At 37.7% G+C, this 27702-nt stretch overlaps 1 protein-coding gene across 4 annotated transcripts in view; it reads right to left on the reverse strand.

Moving 5' to 3' along the window:
* Positions 1-27702, reverse strand: part of LRBA (LPS responsive beige-like anchor protein) — a 396467-nt gene that overhangs the window by 196261 nt on the left and 172504 nt on the right. The window lies entirely within an intron of this gene.

Below are 27702 nucleotides of genomic sequence, written 5' to 3' on the forward strand. Positions count from 1 at the left end.
TAGTCATTTCTTTGGCTGAATTTAACTGTGGCAGGGATTCAAAGGCTTTTGAATGTTTCATAAAGAAGCAGGTTTGCAGGTAACTCTACTTGTAGGTATAACTTTGATTTCTGCTTACCATTTTTTAATAAAATTTCACAAGTCAAAGTTAGCTATGTTAAGAGCACTTTAATTTTTTCACATAGAAGCTGTTGCCCAACATATTTCACTGGTTATTTCTGTACAAAGCTACCAAATACAGCCGTGCCACAGGCTTTGGAAGTTCACAGTAGGTGTTTACTGATGGTAAAGCACCTTTAAAGATCCTGCCCATTTTTGTCATGCCTCTCAGACTGCCCCCCATCAACTTCTCATACACTGACTCTGTGACCTGATGTCCAGCAAACCCACTGAGAACCACCTTGGTTTTTGTCCATGACAAACATGCATTATTCCCAAAGAGCAACAAAGATCAATTCCTCCAGTCTCCAATTTAATCAACCATTTAAAAAATCTATCTATCTGTTTGTCTATCTATCTATCTATCTATCTATCTATCTATCTATCTATCTATCTATCCATCCTTCTTTAAAAGGCTTTCTCGCTGTCTAAAAAACTTGCTCTGAAATGGCCACTCCAGAAAGACCTGAACACTGAGAGACACTGGGACAAAGAAAGCTGCAGTTGCCTTTCACCAGTGCTCTCCACATCCACAACAACATAAGCAGGATAAAGAAGGAAATTATTTCATCCAGATACAGAAGAGACAAAAGAATCTACCTCTGAGGCAACAAAGAAAGCATCTTGATGTCGAAGGCGTGGAAGATAAGTGTGAGGGGAGGGATTACAGGTACATGATCTGCTGAGGATCAATCAGAGAAAACAGGGCAGAATTGGGAATCAGTTGGAGAAAAGGCAGAGTAGAAAAGGAAACCTCTAAAACCAGGTCTGGTTGGACAAGAACCTGGAGTAAGGTTTTTAATAGAAGGTCAGAAAAGAAGTCTGATGAAGAATTAATGAAGACAGAAAATACAGGCAGGCAGGAGCAGAAGGAAAGGTGTGGGGGAGGATATTTCTTCTATACAATTCAGGTGATCCTGATTCCATTGCTCCCTGAAAAATTGACCTCATAATTTTAACACTGTCCTACAATATTAGTCTGGTGCTCATTTGTCATTTTTCAGAAGAGAATGAGGTGAAATACTGTGTATGTGTCTATTGAACACTAGTGTTTCCACTGCTAAAATTTCCCTGTCATAAAGTAATCTTAAAGCTCCTCCTTAAAAAGGCAAAGATCTCCAAGATGTAAGCCATGTCTCACCAATTCTAACATGAAAAAAATAAAGTAAATGCACCATCACCACTTCAGCTAAAATCGCGTTTTAGCATCTTCAGCAGCAGTAGGAAAGGCCTCATGGAAGTTCATAAGTGAATTCATACAAAAAGGAACTTTTAAATAATGTCACTCCAAGGTTCTTCAAGCAAGGACAGATAACACAGCTGATGTTGCCTTTTGATGTTTTGAACCAGGAGCCTGCTGTCATAATCTGACATACACTGCAGTGAGGCAAAGCTGGAAAGTGTTTTTAGAAACTCAATGCAAAAGTAGTGAAAAAAACCCAAACCAACCAAACCAAAAACACCTTAAAATTACTTATGAGGGTCACAAGGAACGTTAGTACAGGTATATTAGATAGAACTTCAGGTCCCAGTTCACAGTTTTGATACAGCCTTTCTTTCAGCTGTCCTTAAAATGACAATCTTTCAAATGTTTATTTTTAAAGGTGCATCAAGGACTAGCAAACAGAAATTGAATGCTACAGTTTTCTTATTCTTTAAAAGTTCAGGAACAAAAAATATTTACCTTCCTAGGGTAGAGAGAGCACTCATGGAGGTTATTTACTGTGTTGATAATTTAGAAAATATTGTTTCAGTAATCAAACTTTAACACTGCTATTTAGAAACAAAGACCACAACAGATGTATAACAAAACCCACAGATACCAACAGCATGATAATTCAGTGATCAGCTCTTTGGGGTTTTGCTGTTTTACTTTGTTTGTTTGCTGTTTTACTTTGTTTGTTTGAGGTTTCATATATAAGTGTGTGTGTGTGTGTATATATATATATATATATATATATATATATATATATATACACACACACACATACATATCTATAAAAATTATATATTCATTTATTTAAAAAGAAAAAGTATTCCTGCAGTACCAGCATTACTGTACTGTGAAACAACATTTCCCCCCCTTTAATACAATGTTCCCCACAGGCATATGCTTTGTGTTTCTAAGCATCGTTAATAAGGAAGTTGCCTTAAAGCCCATTCAAGTAACGGGTCAATATTCCTAGATCTGACATACAAAAGGACTTCTAAAACCAAGCTTGTCAATTTTTTTTGTTTATTTTATATCTATTTTTTGCTCTTGTTCACCCTCCTTTGAAGTTAGTCTTCAAAGCTTCAATATCAATTGGAATGCAGCATTAAGGATTTTACGACACTCTGCTACTTAAACTTTTATTGTTTTGTTGTGAAATCATAATCAGAAGGATTAAGCTCTTGTATTTGCCTTTTTGTTTCTTTTTTTCTTTTTGTAATCTACTCTTTTTTTTTTAATTTCCAATTCCAACATGCCATAAATCTGTAGCATGCCCTTTGCAGTCGCCCAGCATAGACAAAATAAGGCAGTTTACACTTAAACATGCTCAAGAAAAAAAATTAACATTCTTTATCATTTTCTAGCAGAGACAGTTAATACTCTCAGGCTACATTAATAGAATCTTTCTGCCATTGTAGAAAGTTTGATAGCACTCTTATTTCAATGTCTGAATTCTTCTCCTTTTTTTGACAAAGACAAATGATTGCCATCAATCAAGATCCAATCGGGTATACACAGAGTCAAGCAAATGCATCACTCTTTACTGGTTTTCCTGCTATTTGTGCAGGCTTTGCTCCGTATTATTTTATAGAATGATCAAAAAAGCAGCCATAAGATAGATCATTCACACCCACTGTAAAATTAACTTTCATGAATAATGAGAGTTTTAAACCTCAGATAATGTATATGTTATACAGAAGATATTGCTGGAGTTCATTTCTGGCTGGAGATTATGTAAATGATACTATATGACCTTTATCATTACAAACAGGACATGCAAAACACATATTATTTCATACATCATTCCAAAGCGAGTCAGAACCTAAAGGAGAATCAGTCATTTATAATGTTCATGGTGAAGTGCTAAGGTTGCAAGAAAATTATATGAAGCACTTGTGATATCTTTGACTACTCCTGCCGCTTAACCTGTTACTTATGTGCTCTAAACATACCAGAAATAACAAAAATGAATCTTATCCCCCTTCTTTCTTGACAAGAAAATCAGTATTTTGTTTCTTGATAGAAACATTTATCTTAAGACTAAACTATGCTGATAATAACCACTTATGTCAAAGTCAACAAAACTGAATTAATAGTAATATATACGGCTCTATTTATATAATGGACGAATAAATCGTTCAATCTTTTTTACATAAAACAATATTTTAAATCACTTTGCTGATGTTATTTCCTTATTACTGAACAATAATCTAAGCACAGTTAAATTGCTTAAAGCTTTCCTAAAGATAAAAGGTACCCTTCACCGTGAAGGCTGGACAGTTGATGCACATATGGAATCAATGATGGACTCCAGGAAAGATCCAGCAAACCAAGAAACCCTCAGACTGCCTTGTTTCAGACTTCTCTTTTCTGCATCAACAAGGAACAAAAAGAGTATAAAATGTGTTTTAAATTTTGAGGCTTACACAGCTCTTAAGTATTTAAGGGCATTTATAAAAAATAGCTAAATAAATCTATTTATACAAAATTATATATAATTATTTGTATTTATATACACTGAAATATCAAATAGCCATCAAAGGAATTCCTACTGCCAAAACATCAAGTCTTTGGTATCAACAAGCAAAAAAGTGAAAAATTCAGTTAAATTGTCTCATATTATCCTTATGTCAGAAGTATCCTATGCCACAGAGTTTACCAGCTCTTCATTCCCAGTGTCTTTCTTACTCGCAACCCTTTTGTCTACCAGTTCTTTCATCCAATCCTAATAGAGTCATATCTTTATGACAGAGAGGTTCAGTAGGTTCTGCTGATCTCCCGGATCACATCACAGCTTTAGATGCCCACCATACACTGTGCTTTACATAATGACAAGAGCGGATTTAGTTCAGCCTCTGATTTATTCGCGCTCTGGTACCACTTCTCCAGTATAAGAACACTTGTGGCACTTGTCCTTAAATCCACACAGTCTTTCACTGCAGTGGAACTATTCCCCTTGTTATCTGGGTGGGCAATCCTGTTTCCCTGCAGTCATCTGAAGGATATAAAGGAGAAGATGGCTAGAAAAGATGACTGCAGTTTTCAGGAAAGTGTGTCAGAAATAGTCCAGGACCCAGATGACACTGGGCATCCCATGTGAGTTCTCACAGATCATTACTGTTACTTTATTTCTCATTATATCAGTACCAAGTACTCTGGAATCCAAACTGAGCCATTGAGTATCCTGAGCAACAGTGGAAGTCAATAAAGGTTTTACTCTTTAGAAGGTTTTACTCTTTATAAACAGTGTACTGCCAGAGAACTTGAAAACCTGGCAGAGGACACTTCCTACTTTAATCTCCTCTGTGCCTCAGTTTGCCATCTGTAAAATGGAAATAATTATGAGTCACTGTCAAAAATTGCTCTGAAGATTGGGAAATCAGAGGCTGTAAGAGAATCACACTAGAAAAGCCCACTGGCTTCTATATTCAGTATAGAACATAAACCTACTTCAGTGTTAGAAACTTTATTTAAAGTGAAGAAGGAAATTTTACCTCAGCAAGAGCTGGGCTACTGACTGAAATCCAAGCAAAACAACATGGGATCAGCTGATTAGCAGCTGCCATTCTGTGCACTAAATGATACAATGGTCTCCTGAAAGCAACAGGATGAGATTCTCCAATTAAAATCTGCTTCATTATACATACAGGGCCCAAATATGGCTGAATGAGTAATGTAAGTTCTGCACTTCAGTAAGCTTTTGAGCTCCTGACCTTTTAACAACTCTGTTAACACAGAGCAGTGAGGTGAGGAATAGATCCACTTGCCTGCCTGTCCTCATCCCACTAAAGAGACAGAAAAGAAACAAGGGCAGGAAACAGAAAAGGTGGAAAACAATAGAAATGAGCTATCATCTCAAAAATCCTAGGCAATTCAGATTTTGTAGAAATCATCCCCCCAAAAAATCAGCTTTATGAGAGAAGACAAGTTTCTGGCTGGCTGGATTTTATTATGGAGTACCTGCTGCGTGTTCAAGGGAGCAGTTGCCTGCAGCCATCCTGATTTTGCACATCGTATTTTTTAAAATAAATTTGTACAGCAATTTTCTTCAGGAGGATCAACCCAGGGCACAATTCTTTGTGATACTTGGAATTTCAGAACTGCAGCTGAACTGCTGTGACCCTTCTATCACACACTTTACCAGGACAACAGCCTTTCTGAGCCCACCTGAGAATCACTGAGAAATTCTGTCCTAATAGGCTTCTCAACAGTATCTCCAACACATACACAGCCATGATGGGTCTCTTCTCCCAGGCACTCAGCAATTGGACAAGGGGCATGGGCTCAAGCTCTGTCAGGGGAAATTGAAGTTGGAGAGCAGAAAAAAATTGTTTGCAGAGAGAGTAATCAGGCATTGGAATGGGCTGCCCAGAGAGGGGGTGGATTCCCCATCCCTGGAGGTTTTTAAACTGAGTGCCATGATCTGGTAAATGGACTGGAGCTGGAACAAGGGTTGGACTTGATGATCTCAGAGGTTTGTACAAGCCAATCGATTCTATGATTCTATGATGCGATTCAGCAAAAAGTACACAAAAAAGCCATTTATATGTTGAAGTACTCTGCAGCCTCATCATAAGCTTACACGTGCATCTTCAGGATAATACACATGGTTTATACCAGCAAAACTAGAACAATTTTAATATTAAAACATAATGCACCTAAGTGTAGGTAGTTTTCCTTTCTCCCCTTCTCCCAGTGGTAGTTCCATCAGTACTTATGGGACACAGGTATCCTTCACCTCACCCTTCTCTGAAGCCATTGTTTCCATCAGCTCCACCTCTTGGTTTCCAGAGCCCTCTGTTGTTTTTCCCCATCCTCCTCTATCGTAAGCCCTTCTGGCCATCTTTATGTCCCTTCTCACCATGAAGAGAATGCTTTTAAAGGCCTCTTCCCTCTTTCTTTGAGTTTTCTTTCCAAAATCTAACATCGCACTGTGAGGTTGAGTAGCAGAGGCAATGCACTGCAGCAACATGGTATTTATGTTGCCCTTGGTTACTCTTCTGTTTGTGTTCTACCAGGGCATTTGAAGCCAATATATGTACTAATCAGACACCAAAATTTCCACACACCACTCATTTTTCCCTCTTGAGTTTCCTAATTACCCCTGAAATATTAGTGTTTAATTAGTTATGGCTATCATGCTTCTTCATAAAGCAACTTCAACCATTCTGCCAGAGCTGCAGTTGGATCCCTGGCAACATCATCTACCTTGACCAGCAACACCCAAAGAACAAAGCTAAGGGAAGAAAAACAGACAACTCTCTGCAATGCTAAAATCAGGGTCAGAGTACAGACCAATTTGAGAGAACTGCATCATGTAGTGCAATTAGATTTTAATTCAATCGCTGTGGAAAAAGCCAGAACACTTTTCTTTGTGTTCCTTCTCCCAACCATGTTCCAAATGCATAAAAGGAAGTGTATCCTGCTAAATAAAGCATTAACATAAATTGGGTTATTTTCCCTCCATTTCTCACATGGAATTCCAAGAAACTGTCCTATTTGTATTATGTAGAACAAATGCAAATATTCCTTCAATGATAGATATATCAATAATTTTCTAACACATGCACCTGAAAAAAACCCAAACAAACCAAAGTAACCCAATAGATAAAGTGCAAAGACAAAATAAATAAAAATAAGGAACACAATCAGTTTTAATTCTGAGCTGTGTTTTTCATTTCTTAACAATTCCTTTTCACTAACATCACATATTTTAGTGGCCTCTCAGATAATTTCTTAACATATTAAATGTCTCATAATTATACATACACTTAATACTATTGTGCCATTGCATAATTTAGTCAATAAAAGTTGTGCAGAATTTTTCTTTCCTATATTATAAACTCAAGGTCAGTACAATAAGAGATAATTTAAAGATAACTATATTTGTGTTTTGTCTTTAAATTGTATCAAAATATCCCTGCTCCTCAGCTTGGGCAGATCAGGCATCAAGATACTCCAATGCAAGATAAAAAAGCATGTTAGATTTAAAAGCATGGTTATCTGAGACAAAATTGGCCACACTGTATGAACCAAATTAATTATGTCATGTAATGACAGTGTGCTCCAGCCAATTTACTGGATTTTTTTTTTCCTTTTTGAAGGCCTAGCCTTCTACTGTTTAAGGAAGAAAAATTTGTATTGTCGTCAGTTCTGTTCAAACAGAAAATCTGCAAAGCCTAGACTCTTACATGAAAAAAGCCACAAAAATAATTTACATAGTAAATGATAACATACTTACAGGACCAACTGGGGGCAAAAGTTACCTTGGTCAGGGAGAAATGCATAAGAATTCAATGTCTGGCTTGTTCTTCGACCTAAACAACTTTTAGATTGATGTCTAACCTCACATTCCACATGCAGTAAAAATAGCAGTTTATATTTCTCAGTACTTGCTTGCTTCCTTGTTTATATATTTCAGATTTTTGACCAAACAGAAGATATGTAATGACTTAATCCCAAAAACACTTCTCAAATGGTACTATGTGTATATCACGTAATTGAATCAATAAATTTCCATGGCCCAGTGTTTACCTTTCGCTGCAGAATGAACTGTAGTACAAGAACTGGTTACAGCCATTATACTGCTAATGTGGCAAACACTATGGAGTCAGTTTGAGTAAACTCTACAAGGTTACAAGGTCAAAATAAAAGACTGCATAATTTATCAGATCAGGCAAATCATTTTGAGGGCCCAGAGTTAAGTGTGGCATTAGCCTGAGATTACTGCCTTTCATGAATAAAGGTTAGAATCAATGTTTACTCAGTCATACTACAGATGGCATGTCCTGTATAAACTTCATTCATTTAAAGAAACCCTTCCTGACACTGTCACTATTTAAAACAGTGCAACATAAGTAATACATGTTGTTCTTTCAGGATTACTATCCCAAACCCTCTGATGTTGATCTTTCAAAATGCCAAGCCCTAGATTATTAAAAAATACCTCAAGCAACGCTACTGCTTGCAGCTTTTTTCTTCCACAAAGGTTGTGGACAAGTTTAGTCACAAAAATAACACAATTGTAATATTTCTTATGTCAAATAGGCTTACTAGATATTCTAGAATATGTTTGCATGGCATGAAAACAAACAAGTGGGGGGGAAAAGAAGGAAGCCAGCATGAACCAACAGTATTTCTGAATTTTTTTGCCAAATTTTACTGCTAGTCTCAATTGTCTATTCTGACTCTTCATCCTCAGCATTATAACATTCATGTCTTCCTACTGCTGTATACCAGCTAAAAATTCAACATAATTTCAGCAAGATTAGCTATATGGGTTGAGGGAAACAAAACAAGATAAAGTCAATTAAAATGGTGAGAATAGATCCTGTGACTGCAAAGAACCTCAACTGGTTTGAACTGCTGGGGTTTTTTTCCTGACTGTTGGTTAGTTGAAGGCATGCAAGCAGAACACCAGTAGCATTTGAACTAGTATTTTATACTCAAATTAATTAAAAAGGAAATCTATGGAGTATGCTTAAACATCTGCATGTTAAAAGGTGGAAAGGGAAGGCAAAATGTGTTTGGGGAAAGAAACAGAACAATATTTTTAAAAATCAGCAGCAATACTAGGGAGACTGAAATGACAACAGACAAGTATTAGGCCTCCATGTCTACAATGAGAACACCCATCAGCCTCTATTTCACAGTCAAAGCAGTTTGTATTCAGTTCAGAAGAGGAAATTCAAGGGCATGTATTTTGTGTAGAGGCATGAGGCATGTAGAAGCCCACACATCACTCAGTTCCCTGCCCTCCTGAATGCAGCACTCAGCTCCTGCAGAAACACTCTTTGGGGGAACACTACCACAGTCTGCCTTCCATGAACAAAGGAGGCACTCTGGCAATGCCCAGGAAAGGTACACGTCATGTTTTGGCTGGAACTCAAACTCTTACAGATTGTCTATTCATGGCTTGGCCAGTCCTTCATATCTGTAGGTAGAAAGAAAGTTATCTGCCAAAATTTAATAGAATAGGATGTTGACAGCTTGTTTGCATGTTCTATCTGTCACCAGTAATTTATCTGGGGGCAAGTTTATCTGAGGGAGCTGGGGGTGTTTAGCCTGGAGAAGAGGAGGCTCAGAGGTGACCTCAGCACTGTCTAGAACTACCTGAAGGGAAGTTATAGCCAGGTGGGGGTTGGTCTCTTCTCCCAGGCACTCAGCAATAGGACAAGGGGGCACGGGCTCAAGCTCTGACAGGGGAAATTGAAGTTGGAGAGCAGAAAAAAATTCTTCACAGAGAGAGTAATCAGGCATTGGAATGGGCTGCCCAGAAAGGTGGTGGATTCCCCATCCCTGGAGGTTTTCAGACTGAGATTGGACATGGCTCTGAGTGCCATGATCTGGTAAACGGACCGGAGGTGGACCAAGGGTTGGACTTGATGATCTCGGAGGTCTTTTCCAACCCAATCGATTCTATGATTCGATGATCTTATTAGTATAAACAAGTATCTGTTATTCATATATATACTGTACTGGTGAATTGCAACATCCTTTAGAAGCATCATGACTGCCACTAGAAGCACGTATTTCAGGTATAACTAATAAATAAATAAATAACATTCTCAAATGGAAAGACTCAGCATTAGAAATCAAACAAAGCAGACAAAAGTATCAAGCTACTCCACTACTCAAACCTTGACCAACACTAGGACTGTGCATGCAGAGATCATCACTAAACTTGGTTTAGCAATCTGTAGAGAGGGAGGGATGAAAGGCTAGCCCTGAAATCTAAACCAATGTGCATGTCCCTGAATCACAGCATACAGTACATAACAACTGTGCAACAACACAGTTTGGTGGCTCCCACCACAATTTGTTATCACTGACCAGCACTTCTTTTGGACGCTGCATTTGCTGAATCGTTGTGTTACCAGGATAGGAAAACACAATTCAGAAACCATCAGTTTTTGTCTTCCACATTATCTACACTTATTCTGCCAACAAGGAAGTACCCAGGGTAAAATAATTCAGTTACAGTTCATAGCCATATGCCTACTTTCAATAATGAAAAGCCTGTTCTTCAAATGGACTAATCTCTGCAGTCTGGAGCACTGGACTGTGTTTACAATTACCTTTGAAGATACCCAGTGCCCAAAGTCAGCTGAAAATGACACCAGTGAACAAACTCCTACATCACATAGATAATGTAATCGCAAAAATATCCCACTTGCATTTTTTGACCCAAAGTTCTCCTTCTCTAATTACACATATGCAATACATATTTTTCAAGTGAAAACAGGAGGTACCAGAAAGAAGAAATGATGGTTATTTGCATAGAATAATTTTACAAGATGTGATAAAGTGCTACTTCTATAGGAGCTTACCAGGAAAATCAGGGAAGAAAGAGATCTTTTTAATTATACTACAATAGAGAAAAAAAATAATTTCAGACATATAGAAAGTGGACATTAAATTAGTGTATTTGGTGAATTTAACATACAGAACCATATTATCTATATCGTCTCAGATACTCTCATTACATTTTCTACTTGTTGAGAGAATAATGATTAATTGCACAAGAAAGTTGAACAAATAAAAAAGAAAAGAGGACACTAAAAATAGGAGAAGATAAGAAGTAAAAGAAGAAATGAATTAAAGAATGACACGGTATCACAAAGTTGAAGAATGACCAGTCCCAGAAAGTTTCCCTGTACCTCTTCAACTACGCTAATACGAACTGTGGGAGGAAAAAGACATTCAGGGAATATGATGAAAATGTGGTGTTGGCAAAGGATTCATGGTTACAGCAGACAGATGTATCAGAAGACTAAGAAATAACCAAGTTCAAAAGAAACCCAATGGGATTAAGGATATGGGTCAAAGAGGGAAAGAGGGATTAAAGAAGAAACATGCCAGAAAGAAAACGTTTACAGTGAGCAGCAACAGAAGCAAGGAAAGAGAACATGCCCCTGAGCAACATTGCTTAGCTGCCTGAAAAGAAAACCAGCTTCATTCGTCTGGGATTTCCTCTCATCAGATAAAAGTGACAGTAGCAGTGCAATCTGATTTTTGTATATAGAGGCACTCCAAAGATAACCATGCAAAGGAGAAACATCTGCTCAGCACGCTGCAGACCACCTCCACTCTGGCAGGGGAAAGGTATGATGGGCAAAGGACAAGAACATCAGCAACAGCTGCGCTCACTGCAGGCTGGAGAGGCTCAATTATCTCTCCTCTAATCACTGTCTCACCCATGTTAATAGGCACGGTGTGACAGGCAAGGGCCTATAGGTAAGGGGTTAGATACAGGCAACCTTTCTGAGGCTATTATTTAATAGTTTGGAAAAACATTTCAGGAATCATGCCACAGCCCCCTTATATACATGGAATACACAGAGCTGGCGAAGAGAAATTAAGTGTAAATCCTGCTCTTCTACCAGACTGTTCACAAGTAATAAAAAAACCCTCAGGGCAAAGGGGGGAGAGAATATTTGAGATTTGCCAGAAATATAAGCTTTCAGGTCAATTTGTGATGAGTTCAAAAGAATACTGACAAGACTCAAACACTTTTAATAAAAAGCTTGAATTAACAATGGATATAAAGAAACATCCTTTGATTATTACTGCAAAAAAGATTTAAAATCTGATTTATTTACTTTTAAGTCATCTTTATACATTTCTTTCAAGACCAGCACAAAACACAGAAATAATTTAATTGAGCAGTTTATCTCTAAGCATGACTATCTTTCAGGCTTTCATACACTGGCAAGAACAATTCACTGAAGGAGAGGGGAAAAAAAGAAAGAGTTAATACTTTTAAAATGTACATATGACACAGCTGCGTGAATTGTGTACACAAGTGGGCCTCAGTTGTTGTCTAATCTATTTTAACTTCATTTGCAAGCTGTTTGGGATACAAAATTGATGATCTTCATATTTTGCTCATTGTCATCTCAAGGGATTGTAACTGGAACACTAAATAAATAAATGGAAATAATTATCTTTTACAGCCATACATTACTTTAAATTGTCAGAAACAAAACTAATATTTTATTTTATTTCCAGAATTCCAGAAATTTTTGGAATAGAATCAGACTTTTAAAAAATTAACATTTCCTGTAAAAATAAAACTACATTGAATTCTGCTTAAACCAGTGAATTCAATCCTCCTAAACATGTTGGTTGAAAAAAAAAATTTAAAACTATTTCAAAATCAAAAGAAACATTCCGTTGCAAAAGTACAAACCCTTTATGTTTAAATAAATCAAAATGTGCTTCTTTGTTGTCCTTTGCACCACAAAAAAAAAATTAAAAAAATTAAAATCACAGTTGCATTATTTCCTTTTAAAAGTCCCTAATCAAAGAAGCAACAATTCCAACAGAGAGTGGTTCATCTTGAAAATTCCCAGTAGCTCCAACATCAAGCCATGTCTTTTATGTTCCCCTTGAACCAGACAGCAAAAAGCCCCTCCAGACCACACATTTGCAGAGTTGATACAGGGCTCCAAATGCAGTTCAGGCTTTGCTCAGTGTATTTTTAGAAGAGCATCTTTCACACTGCCTGTGTTTTCCTGGGAGCAGATTGTAAATTAAAAACCTTCAGCTAAAGCCTAGACATTAAGCCATGCAATTTATGGCAAATAAAAAGATGCAGTCTTCTAAAGTATTTCCCAGTGCATGGGTAGCAGCCCCAAAACAGTATTTTGGAGTCTGCTGCTTTATGTCTGTATTCACTATTCCTTCAAAGCCATCCACTGCTCTAACGCTGTGATGGAAACAGCCTAATAATGCAAATCCTCAATTTGCAAGCAACGTGCTGGGTAAAAACCACACTTTTAAAGCTGTCACTGACTGCAGCTCTGAATGAGGACACTGAATTTGTGCTTTTCTAGAGAAGCTGCAAACTGTGAGAATGTCTTTGCTACATCCACTGACACTTGCAGTTGATCTTTCAAGAGTGTGAGGACATCAATTCCTCTTGGAATAAAGTCCATATTGCTAAAATAACGCTTTGAAGTAACCAATGATCCAATGGTAATGCATTTAAGTGGATTCCAAGTTCTCCATTAAATATGCTGAACACCTTGCAGTGCTACCATTTGACCTACTGGAAGTAATATCCAACGTCCTAGTGCTTTGTCCTAAGTAGAGAATGGCATGGAATAGACCAAAATAAATCCTGCACTGCACATGTTTTAAGACAAAGAACCACCTCTTCCACTGACCTGAATGGACAAAATAAAGGGCAAGAGAAGGAAATCTGGAAACAAAGTCAATTCAGTGGTGACAAGATAGTCTGAACAATTCCCCTTCAAAGTTTTTCTTTTTTTGCCTTACACCAAACAAACAGCTGCCTTAATTATTCCAATCTTACATTTTCACTCTTTGCTTCATAAATATGCACAACTTCCACCAATATATCTTTATCCAAAACACCTTAATAAATCAAGCAGTGACAATATTACAGACTCTTTCTGCTATTTAACATGTTTCAGACATGGGAGACAAAGAAGTATTTTATGTATCCTAAACATGAATGAGGATATGGACAGGCTTTGTCTCCAATACTCCATCCACAAATGTCTCAGGAGTATAATTACTAATTTGCTAATTATTTCTCCCAGTATTTAGAGCAATTGAAAGATCTTAATTATCATAGGGGAATGCAAATTTACAATCAATGCTACTATTACTGCAACAACTTACTTTGCTGTAGCCTGTTAGAAGTCAGAGGGAACATATTGTACATCCAGTGTCGGTAAATCTGACCTATCAAAGGTATAATTCTTTCCAAATAATTTAAATTGAAATAAAACCTTAAGAAAAAAGAAGTGTATCTATTATCACCGTGCCTAAGTAGGATTATTCAACTCTCTTGAGGAACAGTTATGTATTAAGTGAGGGTCTAAACACTAAGAAAATTTGTGAGAAGAGAAATGCAAATGGTTTCCTAATTATCTACAGCCTATTAACATGCAATCCTGATTACTAGCAATTAAAATCCCCTTAAATTTTATGACAAAAGTTCATTGAAACGTTGAAAATTATATGCTAATTATTGCACTGTAATGCACATGCATAGTGTGCATTCTGACTACAGACACAATAAATAACAGAATATTGTACACAGTGTAACTTGAGACTCAACTTAAAAATGCAACATGCTGATTTCATATTGCAAAAAACCTCAGAACACTCATTAAGCTATATTAAAGAGTCCTATAAGAAATGGCAGTTGTCAGTGTTATCCTATTGCAAGGTTATCAGAATACACGAAACAGTAAAACAAAGTCTAAATAAAGAAATTAGTATTTAGATCATAAATACATGGGTGTCTATGCTACCAAAAAAGAATAATAATTTAAAAAACCCAACCCCTGGTTTTAGCCAACCATACTGAGGAGCATTTTAGAATAAATACTCTGTTCTCCTTAAAGAAAGCATGTTTTCAGTTTCTCCACAGGAATCAAAGATGGTTTGACATTTAGAAATCTATATTTTAAATTAGTACCTACGTAACTCTTTTATTTTACATCCTGAGCAAACACTAAATGATTAAACCAGAAAAGTAGAAACCAGAATACTATCCCAGAATGAGGAAGCAACATTCAGAAACTTGGCAAACAGGTCAGGTGGTTCAGAGGCAACATACTGAGTGCCATTACACACATCCAAGGCCAGAGGAAGAAGACATACAAAACCAGCAAGACTACAGAAAGATGTAAAGGAGAAGGCAGTTATCAGTGGGCTAGAAAAAAAAACACTGGACGCATCTCTCAACATTATCATCCTCCATTTGGCATCAGTTACTCTCCACCACTTAAAAGAAACAGGATAAATCAATTTGCCTTAAAAAACATAACACGGTATTACCTTAATCTTGATTAATTAGGAAGCATTGTCTCTTGGGAACTCTCTGAATGGGACCTATCTTTCTGCCATTTCTCTCAGTGTCACACCACCTCTGTTTCTGTAGTACTGGTTACTGTATTCCTACAAGTAATATTTTGGAAATCTTGTGGATGAAGAAAGTTCTTCCATAAGCATTTAGGTAAAAACTTTAAAGAGAACAATCAACGGTGAGTTACAGATGAGAACAAGCACCAGTCTGGCAACATCTCTTTGTTCTTTTATGACAATCCATTTTCCTTTTAACACTTCAGATCACTTTTCATACACTTAAACAGTCTAAGCATTAGGGGTGCTGAATAAAGCAAGCAGTCACACCTGTCATTATCAGCATATTTCCATACACGTAGCCCACCCAACACACTCTGAAAATTATTGCTGGTTTTCCCTTAGAGAAGGCTCTCAGACAACCTGCAGCACACAGAGTACTTTCTGGGGGACACACAACAGCGAAGAAAGGATTAGAGATCACAGAATCATAAAATCAATTGGGTTGGAAAAGACCTCTGAGATCAAGTCCAACCCTTGGTCCAACTCCAGTCCCTTTACCAGATCATGGCACTCAGTGCCATGGCCAATCTCACTTTAAAAACCTCCAGGGATAGGGAATCCACCACCTCTCTGGGCAGCCCATTCCAATGCCTGATTACTCTCTCTGGAAAGAATTTTTTTCCGATCTCCAACTTCAATTTCCCCTGGCAGAGCTTGAGCCCGTGCCCCCTTGTCCTATTGCTGAGTGCCTGGGAGAAGAGACCAACCCCCACCTGGCTAGAACTTCCCTTCAGGTAGTTCTAGACAGTGATGAGGTCACCTCTGAGCCTCCTCTTCTCCAGGCTAAACAACCCCAGCTGCCTCAGCCTCTTCCCACAGGACTTGTGCTCCAGTCCCTTCACCGGCCTTGTTGCTCTTCTCTGGACCCGCTCCAGCACCTCAGTATCTCTCCTGAACTGAGGGACCCGGAACTGAACACAACACTCAAGGTGTGGCCTCACCAACGCAGAGTACAGGGGAGACCAAGAGCAAAAGAAGGGTCTGAAATAAATTGCTATTTATCTGCACATATTTACATGTACACTGCTACTGAATTCTTATTTGGGGAATAGGAGGTGAGAGCTTTAGTTCCAGATTTGCTTTCTTTTATGGATGGCTCAAAATTATAGCAAATATGAAAAAAAAGGCAGATCACCTTAAATCCCAAAACAGCTCCACAGAGGGTGTATGACAAAGGGTTCCACCAGTAACTTCATGAAAGCCAGAAAATCCTTTTCCAAAATGCATTATTTAATTTTTTAAAAATACTCTGAACTACAGGACAAGCTCAGGTGTCTGAAATCCATTTGCAACTCCCCTCAGAAAAAACCCAGCTAATATGCTGGAGTTTGAGATGCAAGTCATACATCTGAGATTCGAATGAGGTTGTAGGTCACAAAGCTGTCTCAGCACAGGGTTCAAATATAAACATACATAAACTGGCTTACATGCCATACTGGAAAGATTTAGTGCCTTGACATGTTCTGAAAAATATATAGGGACACTGAAAGCAATAAATATAAACCAAAAAGTGGCAATCATAAAGTCCTGAGAGTTTAATATTAATCTAAGAATCTCAAATTTATACATATTTTCCCAACAGTTTAAAACCCAGATTCCATTTTGTTGAAACTTGTTAAGTTATAACAGGGGGGAAAATCTCTAGATTCCTTTACTATTTAATGAATATTTTGGTTATATTATGGTACTCTAAAAAAACATGGTAAGAACAGGGAGAACTGGAGGTAATGTACATCCAGAGCCAGTGAAAATGAACACACATGGTGTTCAGCCAAGCCCTTCCCTCTCCAAGGAGAAATCACTCACACTGGGACAGCAAAGTATCATCAAGATCAGAATACTTCTACTTTGTACTCATCTTAACAAGAATACATGCCCTTTCTAAATAGAAATAGACATTAGCAATATTGGACTGCTGATGTTCCTCTCAAAAACAGTCCTAAGGAAACATAATGGAAATGGTTACAGAGGTTCTCTCCTCCCCAAAATGTAAATATGCAATCACAGGCTTCAAATTTAATCAACAATTTTATATAAGTTGAAACAACACTCTTCTCCTTATATGCCAGCTGTGCTCAAAAAGATGTATCTAATAGTTTCACTCATTGTCATCAGTAAAAGTAGCAGTGCTTCCAGGAGCTTTTGCACTTCATAAATTAAGAGCTGATGAGGGGGAGGGTAGGGAGACAGTTCTCATGCAAGTGAAAGCATATAGTGTTACCAGATAAAATAAATAAAATAAAATAAAAAAGAGCTAAAACATTCACAAATAAAAAATAGTGTTTACCAGGCACATGAAAAACAATGAATTGGTTTTGTGTGTTTTGTTCTCTAGGACACCAGGAAAAAAGATAGATAAAAAGTATACTAGGTGTTCATAAAAGGTAGGACAGTTTTTTAAAGTTAGTCTTACAGTTATTTTTCAAGCCCCTTGTTTTAGACTCTAATGTTTTATGTGCCGTTATTTTGCTTTTACTGCAAAAGGAAGAGCTGGCTCCCAAAGATAAAGGAGATTTTTGGTAAATGGTGAAGGTGCAGAAATAAATGACCCACTTGGCTAGTGTGTAATTACAGCGGCTGAGATTGTAACAATCTATCACATGAAGGAGGATGACACCACACTAAGGGGTTAGTCAAAGGAGATAGCCTTTGACTAACTACTGGACACAGGCGATCGATACTCCACAGATATTGTTCTCTCAAAAAAACAATTGAGTTCTAAAAAAAAGTTTGAAAATAGATTCCTCCTCTCCTCCCAGATACCCATCAGAGACTCGTCTTGACCTTATTCTGGAAAAGCAATGCTTTCTTAAACAGGTATATGGAACAAATAAATCCTTCAGTCTCCTGAAAAGCTTTTTTACAAACAGGAGTTTTGCTCTGAGATAATTTTTCAGGTTGGTTTGTCTGTTTGTTTTTTGGGTGTTTTTTTTGTTTGGAAGAGCTCCTCTAATCAACAAATTAGAAAGCACATATTCACTGACAATGAGCCTGCCATTACATGCTTTGCATCTGTCATTATCAACATAAAGAAATCCAATAATGTTCTCCTTGGAAGGAAGGCACAGAGCTGAGACTGAGAGGATCTAAGCAATCACCCAGTCTGCACTGAGCCAACAGCCATTATTTACATCCTGTTGGGAAGAACACATTGCATGTTACACAAAATACTCTCTTGTGGTACTCAAGTTTAAAAAGATAGATATATTTTATATACATATCGCCTTTAGCTGGTAGGACAGTGACTCTCAGACCATGGGTGAGCAGCCCAGGGAGTGCACTCTCAACATGTGACACCAAACTGGGGGGATCCAGTCGAGATGCTCCAGGGGAGTCCTGCTGGTCACAGGGACCGAGGTAGGATGGAGGAATGGACTGATGGGAACCCTATGGAATCCAAGGGCAAATGCAAAGGGCTACACCTGGGAAACAATAACCACTCACAAGAACACAGGCTGCGAATGACTGGATATGGAGCAGTGCTGCTGAACCAGCCCTGGAGAATTCTCAGGATACAAACAGCAACCTGGGCTGCACTGAGGAACACAGCTGGAACATTGGGAGAAATTATGCTCATATAGTCAGCACTCCTCCTCGATCCCTCTGCATCCCTCAAACAGGAAAAACACTGATAAACTGAAATGATGCAGCAGAGGGACCCCAGGGCAGTCGGGAACTGGAGAACTTGCCACATGAGGACAGAGGGAGGAAACTGGGATTGCTGACTCCGGAGAAGGGGTTTCAGAAGGACCTAATAGCATCTGCCAATATCATCAAGAAGATGGAGTTAGGCTCTTTAGACTGGCTTGTGGTAGAAAGATGAGAAACAATGGACATGAATTGAGACAGAAGTTCCAGCAGTATTGGATTTTACTTTAGTTTTTGTTAGCTATTACAACAGTCAGGCTGTGGAATGGGCCACCCATAAAGGCTGTGTAGAGTCCACTCACTGTGAACTGTATGAAACCTCAGCAACTGATCTGATCTCACAGCTGATCCTGTTTCAGCTGGACAGCCAGGTGACCTCCTAAGATCCCTTCCAAGATGAATCACTGCATAATTTCACTAGGAATTTTAATTATAATAGAAATTATTTTTACGGGGGAGAGGGGAAAATGAACATTTTGAACCAAATTGGACTATAAACCCAACAACAAAAGGAACCGACAGTCTGGGGATTTAAGAATGATGAGAATGTTTGACTTCTGTTTTCCCCAACCATAACAAATTTTATCAGAATATAGGTAGTATTCAGCATCATTCTGTATCAAAAAATACTTGAGAGTATATACTCATGAAGGATAAGAAAGTATTTCATATTGTATAACCTCAAATTGCACTTTGAAAGAAGAGTAAGGTAAGTCCTGTACTGAGTAAGTCTGTAATAAATTTTGCATTTAATCTTGACAACAATTTCATTACTAACTACAGTACATTGATCTATGCAACAATTGTTTTAATTCAACATCATCCTAGAACACAAGAACATAAAAACTGATGTTTCACCCATAAACCTGGTAACATCATCAAGTGTTCATTACCTACATTCACATTTTACCCATTTTACTGCTTTCTGAAAAAGAAACAATTGTACAATTTATGTCTTTAATATTAAAAATAAATCCAAAGAGAAACATGAATAAGCCAGCACATCACTGTGCATTCATAAGAATCTAGTCACAAAATATCAAAATCAGATTTATGTTAGAGATATGTTGTAAGAGACAAGTTACAACTGACAATGCTTCCTCCTAATTAATATTTATTCCTATTAATGGAAATGACAATGGAAAACAATAAAAAATTCACTTTAATATGACAATTCAACAATACAGAATATATTGATTTCAACTATATGGTGTATCTTTTTTCAGGAGACTATAATTTGGAATTTGGAGGAACAGCAACTGGAGCCCCCATTTCCAGGTTGCAAATGGGAAGAACTATGAGGGCAGAACAAAGAAGTCAAGGAAGAAAAGGCTGGCTAGGTCCAACCTGTGTAGCTGTTGCTCACCAGCAAAATGTGCTGCATGAATTAGAAAAACAATGAACACTGACACAACAACTCAAGATACTGCTACTCTTAAAAAAACCCAACACAGGAGTGGAGGCAAAGTCTGCCTTCTGGTCGCTCTTTATGGTTCCTTTAGCACCTCAAAGCACTGGTGAGGGGACACAGAAACCCCACTGGGGACACCTGATGCAGAGGCTGCTGTAAAAGCAGCAGCACTGACCGTGTCTGTCACACAGATGTGCTGCTGTTTCATTAGGAGGGGTTAAACTGGGACATCAGTCACAAATGTCTGTGTACTTCCCACCAAAGATGGAACAAAGACTGCTTTGCTTTGCCGAGGATTTCACAGTAAAACAGACTGAATTTTTCTGCTTTACAGTAACATCTTTTCAGTAGAAAAGCAAACCAAGAGCAAGAGACACCCAGGTTTCCCCCAGCTTGCTGGTTAAAAGCAGGGTCCCCTCCTTTCCTCACTCCTGTCCATGTTGCTCCACAAGATGCCAAACAAACACACTATACTCTCCTTGCTTCATATATGCCCAGGCAGTTCTAAAACAGCCAGAACTGGCTTCAAAATACCAACAAAAAAGTGATGTCTGAGCATGGTGCAGAGTCTCCACCTCTCCAACTGATCAGTAATCCTGAAAAAAAGTCCCTAAAACGCAATCCAGGCTTAGCAAGGCTGGAAAAGTAAGGGACACACTTTCCACTTTAACAAAAAAATAGGTGGGTTTATTTTTAAATATAATTGTCAAAATAGATGGATTAAAGACTTGAATTTTAACAGGAAAAAACACCACCTAACTTTAAAATAAATGTAATCCATTAAGTAGATAAACATCATAAAGACAACCTCAAGTGAAGCCACGTTCACACAGTAGCAAATGCATGTTAGCATGAAACCATTCATGTCTATATTACAGCCAACACAAAGGCAGACAGCACCAAACACGCTGCTAAGAACACACACACAGAATATGCTATCTGGAGAAAATATTCTGAAAATCACCTCTTTTGGTTAAGATGAGGGTATTGATTGAATTTTAGCATATATTACTTTCCTATACAACCAGAAAAAATGACTGCTTTGTAGCTAAGGGTATTAAAAACTAACTCAGCTCCCTTTCTGTTCTCTTTGAACTTCTCCAGAGCTCCACTGAAAAGATAATGTCTAGATTTAAACTTCAGCTAGGATAAATCACAATTTTGCTAAGCAGTCTTTACTAGCTAAATAATAAACCCCACAAATCTTACAACAGCAAAAGATTCTAGTCCTGAACTTGAACCAGAACATGTGACCTGCACTGACAGTACTCCAACGCCTCCCCGGGCCCCAGCTGCCTCAATCCCCTGGGGAAAAGGGATGCTAGAACACCACCACATAAAAATTCTCTGTTTCCACTCTATGTTTTGAACTTATTATGTTAAAATAACACAGTAAAAGATCCAAGAACAAGGGAGATTCTGGCTAGTGTGTTAGAACCAGAGTACTTTCCACAGAATAAACTGGTTGATAGAGACACACTATTATCTAACACCATATTAATAGATTGAATGATAAAACATTTTAGCATTCATATGGCAAGAATCAAAATGAGTTTATAGTTCAGGGATAACCTGGGACTAACAGAACAGGGGTAGCTGTGTGTTTAAGGTTTTCATGTTTTCTTGCTTTTACAGTTACACTCTTGCTTTTTGAAATTCACACTGCTGATCAACCTCTTATTCTTTTATGTTGATTCTAGATTAAGGATTTCAAAGGATCTAAACTGTTAAACAATACTAAGGAAAAAAATCAGCTGCTTTTCACAGAATCATGGACTATTCTGAGTTGGAAGGGACTCACGAGGATCATTGAGTCCAACTCTTAAGTCATTGGTCCATACAGGGGATTGAACCCATGACCTTGGCGTTATTGCAACCAAGTGTTAACCAACTGAGATAATCCACTGTATTTATTTTTAAACATCAGCTGGACCTCCTGGAAGGATCAGACATCAGAAAACATTTTTTAAGTTTCCTCTTCCTAGTAAACATTAATTTCACCAAATATAAACAACAGAATTCGGTATGACTTTATGTGAAGTCTCCTGCCATTCCCTGTTTCCTAGTAATTAGTTGCAATATTAAAATCTCAAAGTTATGTTTGCAGCACTCTGACAGCCACTGGTTAGTTCAGAAGAAGGAATTACAATAATCTGCATTACTGTAACATTGTAACTTTTAAAGATCAATAAAATAATATGGTGTTGAACCAGGAAATTACTATGCATGTGGACAGGAAGCCTAAAATACAAGTGTGTAAAAAATTAAAATATCAGATTCTTTTTATTTATCCACTCCAGTAAGTAGAGAGATTTTTCTAACATTTCATATGGAAATTATCTGCATCAGATTACAGCCCTGAAGAGATTTTTATTTTTCATGCAATTGCTGAAGAAAAAACTTATATATATGTGTATGTGTGTATTTTACCAGAACCCCAAAAAAGTTCAACACTTGTAACATTTGAAAGACCACACAGCCAAGCACTACCACACCTTATGCAAAACTTTACCAACCCTCCCATACATTCAGCTATTCATATACATGTCATATTACTGTTACTATTTTTAACCTCAACAACATTTAGCCTTTTGTCCTAGTTCAGCAGGAGGGACCAGCTAACCCTGTGTGGGGGTGATCAAAGCTGTGTATTCTACCCCCTCTATTCATTCCCCAAGGACAATGGACCATTAGCAGCAGCTGCCCAGGGAGTCATTAGCACCTTCACACCCAGCCTGAGGGGGCGGAGCTGCCAAGGGGCCATCAACAGTTCAATACCCCCTGGCTCCCAGAGTTAATCACCCATTGTGTGAGTCCCCGCCCAGGGGGAGGGACTGAGTGCTCCCTGAGGGTACATAAGTGGTGGGTAAGAAGACCTCGGGAACTTCTCGTTGGATCCAGAGGAGCAGCAGGACCTCAAGAGGAGGAGATCACCGCTCTCAACAAGACTACAGCCATCACCTGCACTAACAGGTTTCTCACTTCTTTTTGCTTTGGACTCAGGGGGAACCAGGCGGGTCTCAGCACCAGGGCTAATAAGCCCCTTTGGGTTTGTGCCCCAGGGCACTGGGTTATACTGCTGGGTTTTGTGAGTGGAAAGCAATTTCTCTTTGTGTCACTGTATTTATTGTAATATTATTAATAAATTTTAGCCTCTGACTTATATTCTCTCGTTGTGAGTTCATTTTCCCTGCTGGTTCACCTTTAAACCAGCACACCTTTAAAAGTAAACGTTATCATGAAATGACCTTTTAATGACTCCTCTCACTTCTGTTTTGCACAACACTCCAATTTTCATTCAGATTCCTCAGTTTAGACTCTCTTTGCACTACTGAACTTGCCTACATCACGCAGTACTTCTGCACAAAGCATCAAAGAGAACATTAACAAAATGGAATTTTTGAAAATTTAGATTCAGAAATATCTTTTTATCATAATCTGACGTTCTTTTCTAATTCCAGTTTGTTTCTAAGTAAATCTTAAGTGCTATGATTTCTTCAGGGAGCTGCCTTAAGTCAAAGCAACAAAACTCCTCGTTTCTGGTATGACCCACAGAGAGGTTCATGCAATAAAATGATCCCAGTGAACCTACCAAGCAGATGAAGGCACAGGGTTTCTGTTTCTGAAGGGATAGAACAAACACAACCTGGCCTGACCATGCCACAACACATAAAGCCCACAACAAGCTTTCCTTGCTCTTCCTGATAAAAACCTACTGCATGACCAAATGTCTGCTTAAAATATACAGAATAGAAACACTGCAAAAATAATAAAAGATAATACAATTTTTCTTTGTTAATCTAGTAAGGAAAATAATAATTTAAGTATCACCACAGATTTCCCAGCCCAAGTCTCATTTCTGCTACTCACACTTTAACAGTATATAACATGGACATTGTTTTCAAAGATTTTGGGTAATTCTATTATACCTCTTATCTCTGTCTACACACAGGCAAAGTATGGGGTAAATTCCCTCTACAGTTTGAGCAAATCAGCAAGTTCATCCTTGCACTAGCAAGGGAAGGCTTTTTGACAGCATAACAGCAATACTAAGTATACTAAAGTTGGAGGAGGGAGGGCCTAGTTGTTTCAATGTCTTTTCTACAATGATAGCTGGTAGAACATGGAATATAATTCGGGGGAGGAACCCAAAAACCATCCCTAGGCATGATCCATTTCATTTGAGAAGCATATTTCATTGTATTTGTGGGGTAGAATGGGATCCCCCTCCCTCCCCTTTTCATTTTGAGGATGAGTCACTACTGCTGGATTAACAAACCTTTTCTCATTCAAGCAAGGCTTTGTGTTGTCTCTTACTCTCCTTACTCTGCAGTGGCTTCCAAGCCCTCAGTTTTGTCTGTATTCCTCTCATTTATGCCCCTCACCTGGGCAATCACTTTAGCTGATCTATACTTACTTGCCACTCCCCTGTCTTGTCACCCATTTCAACTATTCTTCCCCCCTGCACCACCTCTTCAAAGTCCTCTGGGAAACACTTCTCAGACCAACTTCTTTACCTCCCTTTCTTTGTCATTTACAACTCTTACACCACTGTCAAAACTAGTTCCTTTCCAGGATGGAACCCTGAAGTAAGTGCCTTTTTTCTCCCAACTACCAAACACGTCAAAATGGACATCTGACTACAATCTCAATATGCGCATTTATTATTTTTTTCTGTTGTCTCTCTCAGCATCTTATTGAATTAGAAACTATTTCTGTATCTGCACAATTAACACAAGGAAGCTTCTTATTTTTCTCTAAGCCCAGAAAAAAACTGAATCACAAAGGTAAAAATATTCTGTACTAAAAAGTTCCATTTGGCTCTTTTCACATAGGATTCATTTTAATCCTTATGGAACACAGGCACATGGTTGTGTCCTTTTCCTCTTCAACGTCTATGTTTGCACATGCAAGGCACTGGTGTGGGCTGTGGAAGATGAAAATTAAATTTTTCCCTCAATTCTTTGATTTGAGATGAAAAAACAACTTACAACCTCTCTCCCAAGAGAAAAATTCCAAAAGCCCTTACTATGTAATTTGAAGACCTCCATCCTCATATGATGGGCAGCAACTCATCTATCAGTTTGATACAGATAGAGCAACATCAAACTGCCTCTTCCTTCCTTGTACCCATAAAGAGCAAGAAGCTCTTCATCAAAAGGCCTTAGCATAAGCAATTTTTTTGAAACAATAGCAATATATATTATCAAACCAGTATTTAGCTGGAAATCATAATCAGCTCAAATTTAGGCCTTGACTTGAAAGAAAACAAAAATTGTTTACAGTCAAGGAATAATTACATTGATGGGTAGCAACGTGAAGACTTTTGTTACACGTATTTTGTCACTGGAAAAAAAAACAGTTTCCTTGTTGCCCTGTATTTTTAAATCCTGTTCTTGGACATTTGTTTAGTTTGGTTTGAAAAGGTAACAGAGCTGAGGTTTTCACCTTACCCTCTGAGATGTGTTTTAAGGCACCTTTCTTTACAGAGACATTTTGCCCTTGAAGCTTTGTAGGCTCCCCACTTAATCCCAACGTTCTCCTTGACGAAACTGTTCTTCATGAAGTTAAGTCTGATCAACACTCACTCTTCATCATAGAGACAAACTCTACAAACATTTGCAGTTAAAAAACTCCTAGGATACCTTTGCATTTAACCTTGCTGACCTCACTGACCACTTTCTTCAGTCCACAGATTTCACCTCTTTGGATGGAGAACCTTAAGCACAGACGGGTTTGTTGGATGAGCTTGTCCTACCACAGCCAAACAACTCAGAGTAGCTGTTCTATGACGAACTCCTTACTTTGCAAGCCCAAGGTAATAAACAGCATTGCTACAGGTAGTGAAGAATTAAAGTCATAAACAAATAATAATTTGATGGAACCCCTAAAATGAGTTTTTCATGAATACTATGTGTTTTATTTTTACCCAAAGCAACTAATTAATTAAGATTTGCAGCCTGGGACATAACAGAATTGGTAGAGTGGAAGAAGATGAAAAAATTCCTCAGAAGTTCTTGCATTCAGTATCATGTGTGACAGGTGCTTTATGTATTTTAATCCTGCAATATCTATTAAAACACAGTACCTATTAAAATATAATACCGCTCTAGAAAGAAACCAGAGAACTTAAATGAAAATTCTTAATTTGCCCCTTCTTGAAAGAAAACTGCATGCAGCCCTTCAGTATATTAAGCCTGGGTTAAATACAAAATAATAATTTCTTCATATTTAGTATAAAACCCTTTTCAAATTTGGGTCTGTCTCAAAAGTCACTACTTTGGAAAAAGCAACCATGAAAGATGGGGACACCCAAACTGGATGCTGCCAACACAGACAAATATTGAGACAAAATAAGGAGTTTCACTCTCTGGCAAGAGAAATCACATCATCCATGAGATCCCACACTTTTGAAATACGTGCTTTTGATAAGCTTATTTATAAATATCAATTTATCAAAATATAAACATATCCAATTTATCAAAATTTATCACTTTCATAAAGCTGTATCTCTTCAGATGATCAAAACTTTACTGAAAGTTACTAAAAATTAGTGAGCATTTTAAAATGCTGTAATGGTGGAAAACAACCTTACATCATCCACAGCAATTTCTTTTTAATATATCAACAAAAGGAGTGTCAAAGTAACACTTCTGAACAGAAGCTTGCATTCACCCTGATTTCATAAAATCCAATAAAATAAAAAATCTCTGCCTTCCTTTATGCTGCTGCCTTTCCCCCACCCCCTCCTTTTGCTTCAACTTCTGTTGCCTTATATCTTTTCAAGGACAACACAAATAGGAACATGCTAAGGTTTATTAAGTCATCTTGCTATGCTATTGTCAATTCTGGCTATGAAGAATTTCTTAGCATCACTAAAGCTCCACAGAGAGCAATGAATGTTGCTTTACACTGTTGTCAAATGCAAAATCCCCAGGGTGGGTTAGGAGTCAGAATAAAAGCACTTGAAGAAGTTAAGGCTGATGAAAAATTATATATCTTCATCAGGTCACATTTACTCTCAGGACACAGAATTTTAAAATTCTATGTATCAATGCCTATGCCACAAGATAATGGTCTGACACACTGTTGAGCCTCCTCAGCATTTAGGTTTTTTTAAAACAAATTCACTATTACAATTTATTTCTAAGGAGAAAAAAAAAACTAAAACAAAATGCTCCAGAACTTCTCACTTGAATTTTTATGCACTGAAAACATCAGGAAAACTATTAACACCATCTTCCAGTGTTGTTTCTTCAAATTATAATCAAGCAGTATGTACAAATGCAATTGATAGTAAATTTCAAAGAGAAAAGTTGGAGAATTATTGCAGCCACTGAAAATAATACCAATTTCAGAAACAAAA

Source organism: Pithys albifrons, chromosome 5, assembly GCF_047495875.1.
Source record: "Pithys albifrons albifrons isolate INPA30051 chromosome 5, PitAlb_v1, whole genome shotgun sequence".
In the NCBI taxonomy this organism is placed as follows: domain Eukaryota; kingdom Metazoa; phylum Chordata; class Aves; order Passeriformes; family Thamnophilidae; genus Pithys; species Pithys albifrons.